Source organism: Macaca nemestrina, chromosome 1 (genome assembly GCF_043159975.1).
Source record: "Macaca nemestrina isolate mMacNem1 chromosome 1, mMacNem.hap1, whole genome shotgun sequence".
Classification (NCBI taxonomy): Eukaryota; Metazoa; Chordata; class Mammalia; order Primates; family Cercopithecidae; genus Macaca; species Macaca nemestrina.
The window spans coordinates 214,232,877-214,249,444 of record NC_092125.1 but is presented as its reverse complement, the minus strand read 5'-3'; the positions used below and the strand labels follow the sequence as shown (position 1 = coordinate 214,249,444).

Below are 16,568 nucleotides of genomic sequence, written 5' to 3'. Positions count from 1 at the left end.
TAGTGAAACCCCATCTCTACTAAAAGTACAAAAATTAGTGGCTGGGTACAGTGGCTCACGCCTGTAATCCCAGTACTTTGGGAGGCCAAGGCAGGTGGATCACGAGGTCAGGAGATCGAGACCATCCTGGCTAACACGGTGAAACCCCGTCTCTACTAAAAAATACAAAAAACTAGCCGGGAGAGGTGGCGGGCGCCTATAGTCCCAGCTACTCGGGAGGCTGAGGCAGGAGAATGGCGTGAACCCGGGAGGCGGAGCTTGCAGTGAGCTGAGATCCGGCCACTGCACTCCAGCCTGGGTGACAGAGCGAGACTCCGTCTCAAAAAAAAAAGAAAGTTTACGAATTTGTGTTGGGCCGCATTCAAAGCTGTCCTGGGCTGTATGCAGCCCACAGGCCGAAGATTGGACAAGCTTAAAAGTCCTGTGCAATCCCGTTGCTGCCTGCCACTAAACTCCATCTCATGTCCCCACACCGGTCTCGTTCACTACGCTACAGCCACACTGGCTGTCTTTCTGCTCGTCCCCTCCAGGCCCTTGCACCTGCCACTATCCCCGCCAGGAACACCCTTCCCTGACTATCACATCATCTGGTCTCAGCCCAGATGTCACCTCCTCTGAGAGACCTTCCCTGACTACCCAGGCTACAGTATTAGGTTGGTGCAAAAGTAACTGTGGTTTTTTGCAATTTAATAGCAAGACCCACAATTACTTTTGCACCAACCTAATATCTCTGTCTTCTATCCCAGCGCCCTCTTCTATTTTTATCATACTCATTCTTATCTAAAATAATGTTTTTTAAAAAAATTATTTCTTTACCTGTGTATACAAATAGTATAGAAGTTTCTTAAGGCAGTTCCCTGGTTGTTTTTTCACTGCCACACCCCTAGCTTCCTGGACAGGCCCTGGATCACTGTAGGCATTCAGGAAATACTTGCTGGATGAATGAAGAGGGGGCTAGGATGTGGGAAGCCCTGTTCTGGGCCTTAGGGCAGATCAGAGGATGAAACTGACAAGTTCCCTGCTCTTAAGGGGCTGACATTCTGGTGGGAGACAGGCAATAATATGCCAATACATAATGACAAAGCGACCTAAGTTGGTCAAGGTCACAGAGCTAATAAGCGGTAGAACCAAGACACACACTCAGGAGGTCTGGCTGCAGAATCCATGCCCTCGGCAGCCTACTCAACACATAGGTAAACATTCCTTCAGGAAGTGGTCAGAGGAGGAACAGTTAGGCAGGGTGAGGGGATATGAAGTGATGGGGTGAAGTGGGGTTGGCTAATATACATGGATGAAAGGTGTCATTCCAGCAGAGGCCTGCAGAAGTCACAGGATGGGTGGAGAGGTATTCCTTAGAGGAAACAGTATGGTGGTAGAGACAGACAAATACACAGACAATGGTGGCTGGACACAGTGGCTCACGCCTGTAATCCCAGAGCTTTCGGAGGCTGAGGCAGAAGGACTGGAGGAGCCTGGGCAACAAAGCGAGACTCTGTCTCTACAAAAATAATAATAATTTAAAAATTAGCCAGGCATGGTGGAGCATGCCTGTGGCCCCAGCTACTCAAGAGGTTGAGGCAGGAGGATCGCTTAAGTCCAGGAGTCTGAGGAAGTTGAGGCTGCAGTGAGCCGTGATCACACTATTGCACTCCAGCCTGGTGACAAAGCAAGACCCTGTCTCTCAAAGAAAAACAAACCAAAACAAACAGAAAAAACAGACAGTGACAATCCGTGTGATAAACACCGTGACAGGGGAAACATGAGAGACAGAGGGATCCCAAGACGGGGACCCTGAACCCAGTACTGGCTCCCTGGAGAAGGTGATGGTAAAGCTGAGACCTGAACAAGGAGTGAATCAGACAGGGGTGGGGTGGGCACATCTTTGACAAAGGGAAAAGCATGTGGCAAGACCCAGAGGTAGAGGAGAAATGCTTTTGAAGAACAAAAAGATGTTTGGTGCAGCCAGGGCTTGGACAATGGGTGGGCGTGAAGAAATGAGGTGGGAGTGGAAGCTGCCACGGGCTGCCGCAGGCAGGGCCAAGTTCGTCCCACTAAGGAGTTAGGCTTCCTTGTAAAGGCAACGGCCATGCGGGAGGCTGAATGAGGGTGCATGGAACCTCTTGGTACTATATTTGCAACTTCTTGTGAGCCTATAATTATTTTAAAGTAAAAAGTTTTTTAAAAAGTAGTGGAACATCTCTATAGAATTTTAAAAACCTTTTCTTGAGGCAAAAGTAAATTATCAATGAATATTGACCTCTTAAGGGGTGAATGAATCTAATAAACATGTATTAGCCCTACTACAGTGGTGACTAAGCCAGGCACATAAAGACCCCCCATTGGGGAGATTATATTCTAGAGAGGGAGACAGAAAATGTAAACTCAGAAAGAAGACCATTTTAAATAATAACAAGGGGCTTCTGAAGGAAAAGAAACCTTCAGTACTTACCCAGATTTCAAGAAACAGCCGTGGGCCTCTCTCTGTTTGAAGACGGGCTGCTCAGGTTCTGGATGGTTCTTCGGAGAAATATGCAAATTGCCCTGTGGGAGCAAACCAGAAAAACCAGCCGGTGGGTCCACAGAGTGTGGGATCTGGGGAAGGCTACAGCAGAGGGAGCTGGCTGGTTAGCTAAAGCTCAGGGGAGCCTGGCACTGCACCGTCGCTCCTCTGGGCCCTTGCCCTGCACATTCCTCGATGTGCGATGCTGTTCTCAGCAGAGTAGTAAGGCAGGCAGCTACCACTGCTGAGCACTCACCATGTGCCCCACACAGCCCTGCCACTTTCCATGGATGGTCTCATTGAATATCCTTGTTCAACTCCTTGTACCTTGAGCTGTGGTCACTGTATCCAGCTCCTGGGCAGACACCGTGTCGCCTCCACATCTGTACCTGGTGCCTAACCACAGAGTGTGCGCTCAGAAAATGCCAGTTATATGAACTGAGGAATGAATTAGCTTTTAGGCTTAAGCAAGAGCTAGATTTTCCTATTTTTCTCCCTAAAGGCACTCCCGTTCTTACATGCCAACGGAGCATCAGATGGTGAAGGGAGATGGACGAAGGGCCAAGCATCTGGAATTACCCAAAGGAGGTCTCAGGACCCAAAATCTGGGTCCCCCAAAATTTCAAATAATTTGAGCTTCATCCTTAGTGCCATTTTCTTTTTCTTTCTTTTTCTTTTTTTTTGAGATAGAGTTTGGCTGTGTCGCCTAGGCTGGAGTGCAGTGGTGCCATCTCGGCTCACTGCAACCTCTGCCTCCTGGGTTCAAGTGATTCTTGTGCCTCAGCCTCCTGAGTAGCTGGAATCACAGGCACGCACCACCATGCCTGGCTAATTTTTCATATTTTCAGTAGAGACACGGTTTTGCCATGTTGCCCAGGCTGGTCTTGAACTCCTGAGCTCAGGCAATCTGCCCGCCTCAGCCTCCCAAAGTGCTAGGATTACAGGCGTGAGCCACTGCACCCAGTCCTTAGTGCCATTTTCAATGCCAGTGAAAATAATATTTTTTACTTTTTTAAGCCTCAGTGGGGTTTGTATTAAGTTATCAGTGGGAATGCCCTTCTCCTAGAGGTTGCCTTCTTCCCTGGCATGAGAATGAACCTGTACTGTGCCTAAAAATTGAATATTCACACTATGAGTCCAATCATGTTAAAACAATGGGGAGGAGAAAAATGACTGGAAGAACATCCTCCAAAATTATCTCTGAATTGCCATTCAGAGATACCAGAGACTTTTCTGTATTTCCCCTAAATTTTCTGCCATAAATTCGTATTACTTTTGAACTCTCTAGAAAGCTATTTTGTGCAGGTCTCTATCCGTAGAGAGAATACTGTTTGGACATGCACCAGGATGCTGGCAGTGGCTAACTCCAGGTAGGCAGAGACCCGGATTGGATTCTGGATGATTTTAATTTTTTCTTTATATATCTGTGTTTTATGAATTATTAACAATAAGTGTTGATTTTGAGATCAGAAAAAAAATAATTTAAAATTACAACATGCTGCACTGGTGCCAGTTCATACCAGCTGGTGACAATCAGTTCTGTGCTTCTCCATCCAACCCTGTGTCCGGTGACGTTGGCATGTTGGGAATATTTACATCACAGAAATCGGCAAATGCTACATATCTGGGATAATTTTGTTCTAGAGAGATGGTAGACCAGAATTCGACTGAATATACAACATGACTCTAGTTCTGTTTTTAAAACATGTTTCGGCTGGGTGCGGTGGCTCATGCCTGGAATCCCAGCACTTTGGGAGGCTAAGGCAGGCGGATCACGAGGTCAGGAGATTGAGACCATCCTGGCTAACAAATGCCATCTCTACTAAAAATACAGAAAATTAGCCAGGCGTGGTGGTGGGCACCTGTAGTCCCAGTTACTTGGGAGGCTGAGGCAGGAGAATGGTGTGAACCTAGGACGCGGAGCTTGCAGTGAGCCAAGATCACACCACTGCACTCCAGCCTGGGTGACAGAGTAAGTCTCTGTCTCAAAAAAAAAAAAAAAAAAAAAAATTAAATTAAATTAAAAAACAAACAAACATGTTTCAGCCAGGTGTGGTGGCTCACGTCTGTAATATCAACACTTTGGGAGGCCGAGGCAGGCAGATCACCTGAGGTCAGGAGCTCGAGACCAGCCTGGCCAACATGGCAAAATCCCATCTCTCCTAAAAATATAAAAATTAGCTGGGTGTGGTGGTTCATGCCTGTAATCCCAGCTACTCAGGAGGCTGATACAGGAGAATTGCTAGAAACCAGGAGACAGAGAATGCAGTGAGCCAAGACTGCACCACTGTATCCAGCCTGGGTGACAGAGTCAGACTCTGTCTCAAATAAATAAATAAATAACAGTAAAAAATAAAACATGTTTCACAGAGCAAAAAGATCAGAAGGAAATACATCAAAATGTTTATGATCATTATCTGTTGGTTGGTGGGGCTGAGGGACTAGAGGTGATTGGTTTCTGTTCTTTTTATTTTTCTATATTTTTAGCATTTCTGTCATAAGCTTATTGGTGCTTTTATAATGTAAAAAAAAAAAAATACAAACTTTTAATCAGAAATAATTCTGGCCTCTTGATCCTTAGAAGGGGAGTGTTTTATCTCAGAAAGCCCTGGGCCCATGTGGCCCAGCCAAGTCAGTGGGGGTGAGTTCACAGTTAAGTCCCACACATTTGACCAACAGATCTTGTCAGTAAGAAAAAGAGGCCGGGCGCAGTGGCTCACGCCTGTAATCCCAGCACTTTGGGAGGCCGAGGATGGATCTCTTGAACCCAGGAGTTCGAGACCAGCCTGGACAACATGGCAAAACCCCATCTCTACAACAAATACAAAAATTAGTCAGGCATGATGGTGAGTACCTGCAGTCCCAGCTACTCGGGAGGGTGAGGTGGGAGAATCACTTGAGCCTTGTGGGTAGAGGCTGCAGTGAGCTGAGATCCTGCCACTGGACTCTAGCCTGGGTGACAACAGAGTGAGACTCTGCCTCAAAAAAAAAAAAAAAAGAGAGAGATTCCCTATTTAGTAAATGATGGTAGGAGAACTGGCTAGCCATATGCAGAAAATTGAAACTAGATCCCTTCCTTACACCATATACAAAAATTAACTGAAGATGGATTAAAGACTTAAATGTAAAACCCCAAACTATAAAAACCTTAGAAGAAAATCTAGGCAATACCATTCAGGACATAGGCATGGGCACAGATATTATGACGAAATCACCAAAAGCAATTGCAACAAAAGCAAAAACTGACAAATGGGATCTGATTAAACTAAAGAGCTTTTGCACAGCAAAAGAAACTATCATCAGAGTGAACAGGCAACTTACAGAGTGGGAGAAAGTTTTTGCAATCTATCCATCTGATAAATGTCTAATATCAAGACTCCACAAGGAACTTATGCAAATTTACAAGAAAAAACACACAACCCCATTAAAAAGTGGGCAAAGGACATGAACGTACACTTCTCAAAAAACATTCATGTTGCCAAGAAACATGAAAAAAAGCTCAACGTCACTGATCATTAGAGAAACGCAAATCAAAACCACAATGAGATACCATCTCATGCCAGTCAGAATGGCAATTATTAAAAAGTCAGGAAACAACAGATGCTGGCGAGGCTGCAGAGAAATAGGCATGCTCTTACATTGTTGGTGGGAATGTAAGTTAGTTCAACCGTTGTCAAAGATGGTGTGGCGATTCCTCAAAGATCTAGAAGCAGAAATACCATTTGACCCAGCAATCTCATTACGGGGTACACACCCAAAGGAATATAAATCATTCTATTACAAAGATACCTGCATATGTATGTTCACTGCAGCACTATTCACAATAGCAAAGACATGGAATCGGCCCAAATGCCCATCAATGATAGACTGTATAAAGAAAATGTGGTACATATATACCATGCAATACCATGCAGCCATTAAAAGGAATGAGATCATATCCTTTGCAGGGATATGGGTGGAGCTGGGAGCCATTATCCTCAGTAAACTAATTCAGGAACAGAAAACCAAACACCACATGTTCTCACTTATAAGTGGGAGCTGAACAATGAGGACACATGGACACAGGAAGGAGAACACACACTGGGCCCTGTCAGCGGGTGGGGTGCAAGGAGAGAGAGCATTAGGAAAAAGAGCTAATGCATGCTGGGCTCAATACCTAGGTGATGGGCTGCTAGGTGCAGCAAACCATCATGGCACATGTTTACCTATGTAACAAAATGGCACATCCTGTACATGTATCCCAGAACTTAAAAACAAAGAAAAGAAAAAGAAATGAACAAGGGTTGGTGGGACAGACAGGGCAATTCTCAGTTTCTCAGCTCTCCATGATGCCGGAATGGGGGAGCCCATGGTTTCAACTCTACGAATTGTCCAACTGGACAGGCTGGGACCCCAAACTCTTCCAGCTGCACAAACGTAGGGGCAGCTGTGGGGTGGGAGATGTGCCACCTGCTGTGTGTCTGGTCCTTGGGGGCCTCCACCCGTTGATCTGATTTGGGATCAGGATCCAGTCCAAAGTAAAACTGGATCTCAAGTGTGTCTGAGAAGTTACACTGATTCCAAGAGAGTGCTATATTCCTGCAACGAGAAAAAGTCCCTTCTGTCAGGACCAGCAGTACCTCTGTGCCCTGGGGTCACCTAAGACACACAGGCCTGGTCCAGCAGCGCCCTGGGGCTCAGGAGTCACTGATGGAAGGAGGAGCTCCCAGCTCCCAGTAGCCTCCTGAGGTTCTTGTCCCAGGTACTGTGAAGACACCAAATGATATAGTTTGGCTGTGTCCTCACCCAAATCTCACCTTGAATTATAGCTCCCACAATTCCCACATTGTGGGAGGGACCTGGTGGGAGGTAACTGAATCATGGGGGTGGGTCTTTCCTGTGCTGTTCTTGTGATAGTAATTCTCAGGCGATCTGATGATTTTATAACGGGAAACCCCTTTTCGCTTGGTTCTCACTTCTCTCTTGCCTGCCGTCATGTAAGACGTGCCTTTTACCTTCCGCCATGATTGTGAGGCCTCCCCAGGCACACGGAACTATGCGTCCATTAAACATCTTTTTCTTTATAAATTACCCAGTCTCGGGTATGTCTCCATTGGCAGCATGAAAATGAAGTACTACACCAAGGAACTCCAAGAAAGACCCACACTTTACCTAGAAGACGACGCGTTCTCCAGGGAAACAACAGATACAGAGTAAGAACAACAGGGCAAACCCATGCCTACAGCTCAGCTGCACAGCCCAGACCCAGGATGGACAGAGGTCATTTTGGAATGGGACCTCATTTTGATATGCTACGATTATGACTTGTGTCTAGCCAGTCACATCATCTGTCACCAAAGAAAATGCTGACTGGGTCATTTTTGTAAGTAGTGGGGGCAGTGAGACATTCCATAAATATCTGACCTCAGCTCCACAAGTACCCACAGTGGGCCCTCTGAATATTTGTTGACTGATGCCATAAACAATACCATTGGATTTCTTCTTGGAGAGATGAAAAATTCCAAAGTCAGCACCAAGGAGAAAATCAAGTATGGTCAATACCATCTTTAAAAATCCTTTAAATCGTCCTTAAAACTCCATGACCTGGGCCTTTAGAAGATCACATGCAAGAATGAACTTTTGTTTTTTCTTTACATGCCAGCCAGCTCTGGCCTTTTTCTCCCCCTCTTGGAGCAGTCAGTGAAGGTCAAGGTCAAACTTTTTGTTTGTTTGTTTGTTTGTTTGTTTGTTTGTTTTTGAGACAAAGTCTTACTTTGTTTCCCAACCTGGAGTGCAGTGGCACAATCTGGGCTCAGTGCAACCTCCACTTCCTGGGTTCAAGCAATTCTCCTGTCTCAGCCACCCAAGTAGCTGGGATTACAGGTGCATACCACGATGCCTGGCCAAGTTTTGTATCTTTAGTAGAGACAGGGTTTCACCACGTTGGCCAGGCTGGTCTCGAACACCTGGCTCAAGTGAAACTGTCACCTCGGCCTCCCAAAGTTCTGGGATTACAGGCGTGAGCCACCACGCCCAGCCTCAAGGTCAAATTTGATGTGACTTATATTAGTGTGGGTAAGTGATTCTATTAGTGTGCCGCCTCTCCCATGCTGCTCCAGCCATACCCTACTCCTTGCAGCTCCTAGACCCCACCAGGCTTTCTCTCTCTCTCCTTTTTCTGATTGCAGTTGAGTTTTTAAATGATTCTCCGGTGCAATAAAATAACCATTAATAGGGAGATGGCGCTACAGCGTCATGGAAAGGCTGAAGACTAATTATTCTGGGGCCAAGGAGAAAGAAAAGCATTTGGCTAAGAAATCATTTACACCACGTAAAGCTATGGCACCATCCTTAGGCCAGAAATGCCACAGAGCATAGTAGAAGGTTACAATACACATGCACCCCACAGCCAAAATAAGACAATCTTGAGATGCTCCTAGAAGGGCAGAGTCTAGGTGGGCCCAGGTTAGCACCCTCTGCAGCCATTTAGAAGAGATACCCATTCATTCTACACCTCTATCCAAAGTCAAATTGGAAGCTAGAGGTCAGTGAGGCATCTCAGGAGGTCTCCATGGCAACAGTTCCAACATAGAAGAACCCAGAGGGTTTTGGACAATCACATTGCAGACCAGAAGAAAACAGAGATGCTGGCATGGAAGGAAAGCTCCCCTCCCACTCTTGCGTCAGCGGTCTGGAGGAGGGGCAGGAAGGTGGGTGGGGTGACAGTGCCATTGGGGTGGACACCCAGGCCCTATGATGTGTGCCCACATTTACCACTGCTCTCTTCCTTCCCCTGCCTGGTATTAATCACCGTCACCTCTTACTGGGTCACGCCTCTCCACACATCTGTTTTTTTCTGCCCTCACCCCAGCTGTTCATACACAGCACCCAGAGAGCACCATCTCAGAGTCAGGCCATGCCCCTACTCTGCTCCAAACACTCCAAGATTCCCTTCTCAAAGTCAAGGTCCTTACAGTGGTGATGGGGCTGCTGCAATCCGGCCTGAGTGGCCTCTCTGCCCCCCACCCCCACCACCTCTCCCATGCTGCTCCAGCCACACCTTCTTCCCTGCAGCTCCTGGACCCCACCAGGCCCACTCCCACCTCACGGCCTTTGCATTGGCCGTTCCCACAGCTAGGAATGATTATCCCCCAGATAAGGACAAAGCCAACTCCCTCACCTCCTTCCTGTCTGAGATCAAATCTCACACTTCGGTGCAGCCACCCTGCCCACTGCCTGTTCTAGCCCCCTTTACCCAGCTGCTCTACTTTGTCCACAGCACACACTAGCCTCCCAATTCTGTATCAGTTACTCATTTACATTTATCTTCTATCTCCCTCTGCTCACAGGTAAGCACAGTGGGAACTCAGCAACAGTTGTTGACTGAATGGTGGTTTCCACTTGGGATAACTACAAAATAATTACAGAGACAAATTTGCCTGAGAAGGAAGTGGGAGAAATGGCAAAGTCTGTAATAGTCCATTTGACCCACTGGTTTTCAAACTGCCCCCCAGAGCCCCAGAGTGACGGACAAGATGAGACACAGGGGGGAACCCTCAATACCCCACCTTCAAATCATAACAGCACATGATTCAGCAATACCACTTCTGGGTATATATGCAAAACAATTGAAAGTTGAGTCTCCAAAAGATATTTGTACACCCATGTTTACAGAATTATTCACAATAGCCAAGAGTTGGAAGCAACCCAAATGCCCATCTACAGACAAATAGATCAACAAAATACGATCCATACACACAGTGGAACATTATTCAGTCTTAAAAAAGGAAGGAAATAGGCTGGGCGTGGTGGCTCAAGCCTGTAATCCCAGCATTTTGGGAGGCCGAGACGGGCGGATCACGAGGTCAGGAGATGGAGACCATCCTAGCTAACATGGTGAAACCCCGTCTCTACTAAAAAATACAAAAAACCAGCCGGGCGTGGTGGTGGGCGCCTGTAGTCCCAGCTACTTGGGAGGCTGAGGCAGGAGAATGGCGTGAACCTGGGAGGCAGAGCTTGCAGTGAGCGGAAATTGCGCCACTGCCCTCCAGCCTGGGCGATAGAGCGAGACTTCATCTCAAAAAAAAAAAAAAAAAAAAAAAGGAAGGAAATTCTGACACATATTACAACATGAACGATGAATGTACCCTGAGAAGTTACGACATAAGCCAGTCACAAAAAGATAAATGCTGTACAATTCCACTTCTGTGAGGTATGAGGAGTAGTCAAATTCATAGAGAGAGAAAGTAAAATGAATGGTGGTTGCCAGGGGCTGCGGGGAGCAGGAACAGGGGAGGAAGGTGGTTGTTTAATGGGTGTGGAGTTTCAGATCTGCCAGTTGGAAAGTTCTAGAGATTTGTTGCACAACGATGTGAATATGCTTGACATTACTGAACTACACACTTAAAATGTGTGCCCTTTTCCAAAAGCACAGTTTAATAATAAAATCAGCTTAGATTTTCTGGGGCCTACTTCCATGATCCCACTTCAGCTTCCCAACAACTTTATGAAGAAGAGATAGTCGTTGTCCCCATTTTACAGATGAGAAACCTGAGACTCACAGAAGATTACAATGAGACAACTCACAGAAATTTACAATGGTAAATTTCATGGTATGTGTATTTTATCACAATTTTTACACTAAAAAAAATTAAGGCCAGACGCAGTGGCTCACACCTGTAATCCCAGCACTCTGGGAGGCTGAGGTTGGGTGGATCACCTGAGGTCAGGAGTTCAAGACTAGCCTGGACAACATGGTGAAACCCCATCTCTACTAAAAATACAAAAATTAGCTGGGCATGGTGGCGGGCACCTGTAGTCCCAGCTACTCAGGAGACTGAGGCAGAAGAATCGCTTGAATCCAGGAGGCAGAGGTTGCAGTGAGCCGAGATCGTGCCATTGCATTCCAGCCTGAGTGACAAGAGCAAAGCTCTGTCTGAAAAAGTAAATAAATTTAAAAAAAATTAAAAATTAAAAGTTAAAAAAATAAAAAATTTTAAAAAATTTTAAACATTTAAAAATCACAACAGTAAAAGGTGGACAAATGTTAGCCACATGTTACCTCTTTCCACACATCATCTTATTTTCTCTCAACAATCCTACAAGGTGGGTGCTATTATCATCCTTCCACAGATGGGGACAGAGAGGCCCTGAGAATTGAAGGTCAAGGTCACTGGACGAGTCACATGGTATTTAAACTTGTGCCTGGATCTTAGGCCACAGGCAGCCATCTTCACAATGGTGCTATTCTACCTCTCTTTGGTCTGGTTTACATCCTGGCCAGAGATTTCCAACACAATTTGAAAACCAGCAAATTGGATGAATCTGACGAGCTCTCATCAATCCATAGGCTCACATCCCACTTCTGAGCCCCAAGCACCTGTGGACGGGCCTAACCTGCTTTTCCCACTTTGTTTTCTTTCACTCCCTGCTTGCAGCTCATCCTCAGCTAAACTGCACTCCCCTGCTTCCAGTTCACACTGGGATGCCACCTCAGGCCTCAGCTCAGGCTGTTCTCTCCCATCTGGGTCCCCCTGTCCAAATGGTGTCCTTTTCCAAAAGCACAGTTTAATAATAAAATCAGCATAGATTTTCTGGGGCCTACTTCCATGATCCCACTTCAGCTTCCTAACAACCTTATTAAGAAGAGACAATCACTGTCCCCATTTTAGAGATGAGAAAACTGAGACTCACAGAAGCGGAAGTCACACAGCTGGCAAGACCTAGGATGCTCCTTCCAGGCCTGTGTGACCTCAAATCCCAAGTCCTTCTCCACTTTACTAACGTAGGGGGTCAGGGGTTGCCATGCACTTCCCTGGATTTGTCCAGCGAATGTGGGGCCTGCCACCTCTGAAGCCCCAAAGACTTCATCTGGGCCCCTCCACCTCTTCTCGGACATAATGGCCGGTTGCCAATGTGTCTGTCTCCCTGAACAGGAGGGTCAGGGTGAGAGTGGATGAAGCCCAGGGCACCAGGGCTTCCCAATTAATATTTTGGTTATTCATTCCAGTGTAAAACAGCCAGCCCCTCCACTCCTGCCTCCAACCCAACCCTTTGTGATTTTTATTTATTTATTTTTTTTGAGATGGAGTTTTGCTCTGTCACCAGGCTGGAGTGCAGTGGCTCGATCTTGGCTCACTGCAAGCTCCACCTCCCGGATTCAAGCGATTCTCCTGCCTCAGCCTCCCAAGTAGCTGGGACTACAGGCGCGCACCCCCACACCCAGCTAATTTTTGTATTTTTAGTAGATCTCGATCTCTGAATCTTGTAATCCGCCCTCCTTGGCCTCCCAAATGCTGACATTACAGGCGTGAGCCACCGTACCCGGCCTGTGATTTTCTTTATCAAATATATCACCACTTGACAATGTATTATAGATTTATTTACGGTCTATGTCCCTCACTAGAGGAAGCTCAGAAAGGCAGTGGCTTTTGGGCCATGTTCCCAGACATATCCTAGGACAGCATGTGGCAGAGCAGGGGCTCCATCCCTGTGTGCTGAATGAAACAAGCCACAACTGAAAAATGACTTCAGCAGATTTTGTTGAAGGACAATATCGTTTTATGTAAAGTGAGGTCCCCAATGTGCTCAAGAGGGCGTCCCTATCGGTGGATGTCATTACTGATGACTTACTAAGCATTACTGAGGACCTACTAGCCCTGGTCCTGGAGGTCACAGGGGTTACAGTTAGGGTGGTGTACAGGGTATAACAGGAATTAATCCCAGCAATGAGTGTATAATTCCACCCTGAACTTAACCTCTGACATACAGGAGAAGCCTTGTGGCCTGAGGCATTTGGAGTACAAGTCTGGGTAGGGCTAAAATGTGAAGAATCAGAAGATGTTACCTGGGAAAAGGGAAGCAGGGGGTAGGAGTGGCCTGGAAGAGCAGATGCAAAGGTCCCAAGGAGGGAGGGGTGGCATGCCTGGGCACAGAGGGCTGTTGATAAGTGTCTGAGATGCGGCTGGAGGTGTAAGCTGGGGGACAGGGGTGCACAGCCTTCTGGTTCGTGTAAAAGGTGTAAGCTGGGGGACAGGGGTGCACAGCCTTCTGGTTCGTGTAAAAGGTTTTTGCTCTTTTCCCTAAAAAAATGGGAAGCCAAGGCCAGGCGCAGTGGCTCATGCCTGCAATCCCAGTACTTTGGGAGGCTGAGGCGGGCGGATCACAAGGTCAGGAGTTCAAAACCAGCCTGTCCAATATGGTGAAACCCCATCTCTACTAAAATACAAAAATCAGCCAGGCATGGTGGTGGGTGCCTGTAGTCCCAGCTACTTGGAAGCCTGAGGCAGGAGAATCGCTTGAACCCAGGAGGCGGAGGTTGCAGTGAGCCGACATTGCGTCAGTGCACTCCAGCCTGGGTGACAGAGTGAGACTCTGTCTCAAAAAAAAAGAAGAAAAAAGGAAAGAAGAAAGAAAGAAGGAAAGAAAGGGAAAAAAGGAAAGAAAGAAAATGGGAAGCCAGAGTGGGGTTTTAGGCAGAGGCAGAGGGTGGTATGATGATATCAGGGCAGCTTGAAGTGGAGGTCAGCCAAACGGAAAGTGGATTGGATTTCACTCTCACCCCTTCTGTCTGCTGTCACACGTTCCAGAGAGCCAGTTCCCCACTCCTCATCAGCAGTCCCGGTTTATAATGTACAACACCGTTTACAAAATACACAGATCAAAAGAGAACACAATGAGAAACCACCCACTGACATTTCTTAGGTCCCATGTTAGCCAGCCCTGGTGGCTGATCCAGCCTTTGTAGCCCAGTGGTACCAGAGTAGAGAGGGATGGTTTGAGCCTTATGAGGAACTCTCCAGACCTCAGCCTTTGTGGGAGCTACATGCTGAGCTATGACAACCTAATCGATCAACTCCTCCTGCCCAACTCCTCCTTGGGCCTTAGGACTAAAAAGTATAAAGTCATGCCTGTAATCGCAGCACTTTGGGAGGCCGAGGCGAGTGGATCACGAGGTCAGGAGATTGAGACCATCCTGGTTAACACGGTGAAACCCCATCTTTACTAATAATACAAAAAATTAGCCAGGCGTAGTGGCGGGCGCCTGTAGTCCCAGCTACTCGGGAGGCTGAGGCAGGAGAATGGCGAGAACCCGGGAGGTGGAGCTTGCAGTGAGCCGAGATCGCACCACTGCACTCCAGCCTGGGCGACTGAGCAAGACTCCATCTCAAAAAAAAAAAAAAAAAAAAAAAAAGTATAGTCTTCCAAAGTGTCAGACACTGCACTGGGCCTTTTGTGGCTTCAGCTCCTTTAATTTTCACAACAACCTTGGAGATGGGTATATCACAAATGAGTAAACTGAGACATAAAGAGGTCATTGAGCTTGCCTGATCACTCAGTTACAAAGCTGCAAAGCTAACACCTGAGCCCATCTCTGTCTGATGCTGCACACGAGGGCTTGAGGCCACTCTAACACCGGTCTCTTCTGCTGTCTTCATGTACTTCACAGCTGGGGAAACGCCAATGGTCTCCCCTGTGCCCAGCCCTCCCTCCCCAGGCTGAAGGGCAGGGCTTTATTTCACCCTCTGGAGTGTACTTCCTGAGGGCAGGGCTCGTTTTTTTCACTGCTGTATCCTCAGTGCCTAAACAATGCACAAAGTAGGAGCTCAACAAATATTTGAATGAACAATCCAAAGCCATTTGTTGAATGAACAAATGGATGTTCCCAAAGCTTAAAAAGAGTTTCATATTTTCTGCAACGAAATAAACACTGAGTTAGGGGAAAGGGGGTTCATGTGCTGACTCCTACTTCGAGTTAGGTAGTAGTCTGGGATGCTAGCCTGACCCTGCTCGCAATTCCCAGTGCCACCCCAGGAAAGAGCTGGGCTGGTCACCGCAAAGGCATTGTGGAGGCCAACTCTGTGCCAAGCACTGGGTCAGGCTCTCCAGGCAGGTAGCCCAGGTTTTTCTCTCTTGCTTCCTAGCTGCGTGGTCTTGGGGAAGTTACTTCACCTCTCTGAGCCTCAGTTTACCCAGCTTTAAAATCCACTGAAAAGTCAGCAGCACTAATTCTTCCCTCCTGTAACTTCAGGCATGGGCGCCAGAAGACACGGCCTCCTTGTAACATGAGGGGCCTGGCTTTTCTCCAGAGGCTCCCCAAGCCCCGCTAGAACGCTCTGTTTGAGAGTCTGCGGGGCGGGGCGGGGGGACGGGCGCGGGGGGCAGGGAGAGACGAGGCGAGAGAGTCCTAGAGGCCTTCCTGACAGGGACGTGGAGGGGCCACGTGGGGCAACCGGAAGCACAGTGACCTCTCGTGACCTTGGACAAGCCCCCTTCCTCTCTGACCTTGACCAGCGTCCTCATTTGTCAAGGGAGCGGCTGGGTGACCTCTAAGAACTCGGAGGCCGAGGCCGGAGTCGCCCGAATGCTCCGTCCAGCCTCAGTTTCCCCCTCTGCCGCCCCACAAGATTTCTAAAAGCACTTCCGGCTCTGAAAACCAACCAACCACCAGCAGGCGGCCTGGCTCAGGGCAGGCAGCGCCAGGGAGCGCGCGGCCGCTTCCTGGTGGGTCCAGTGTCCCTGGGGTGGAGGGCGGGGCGCAGGGCAAAGGGCCCCAGGGCTGGACCGGGCTCAGAGTGCCCCGCGTGGGACCGGCGGGGAGTGGCCCAGCAAGGTGCGCGCCACCGTGGCCTGGCGGCTCGGGGGCCCCCTTACCTGGAGGCGGCGGCGAAGGCGAAGGCGGAGGCGGCGAAAGCGGCAAGCTGCTCCTCCCGCCCAGCCCCTCCCCTCCCGGCCGCGTCCCGGCCCCGGGCCTGGCCCGTCCAGCCGCCTGCCCCGAGCGCGCCTGGTCGCCGCCGGCCGGGCGGAGCACTCGGGAGCGCGGCGCGGGGGCGCGGGGCCTTCCAGGCTCTGACTTGCCAGCTGCGGGTCCCGACCTGGCTCGTCCCACCTCTGCCCCACTTCCACCACCCATCGCGACAGGGGTGCCGGCCTCTGCAGGTGACCGGCTAGTCGGCGGGGCCACATCTGTGTGTGGGTCCATTTACCCTCCAGGAAGCAGCGAGACAGCGCGGAGCGGGAGAAGGGACCTGCAGGGTTGGCCTTTGCAGAAACTGCCCGCGAAGGACTCGGCCACTAAAGCAGCGTGCCC

The 16,568-nt window shown here is 48.4% G+C and overlaps 1 protein-coding gene across 4 annotated transcripts in view; it reads right to left on the bottom strand.

Moving 5' to 3' along the window:
- The window catches only part of LOC105483105 (transmembrane and coiled-coil domains 4), a 122,464-nt gene extending 106,229 nt beyond the window's left edge, over positions 1-16,235 (bottom strand). The window contains exons 1-2 of one of the 4 annotated variants that reach the window (XM_071099359.1): positions 16,133-16,235; positions 2,450-2,541 (exon numbers count right to left, since the gene is read on the bottom strand). The gene's annotated coding sequence lies outside the window, so the exon portion shown is untranslated. Of the gene's footprint in view, positions 1-2,449; positions 2,542-6,138; positions 6,258-14,039; positions 14,417-16,132 lie in introns of those variants that run through there. The other 3 variants (XM_011743751.3, XM_011743752.3, XM_011743753.3) reach the window with 3 other exon arrangements.
- Between the last annotated feature and the right edge of the window lie 333 nt (positions 16,236-16,568).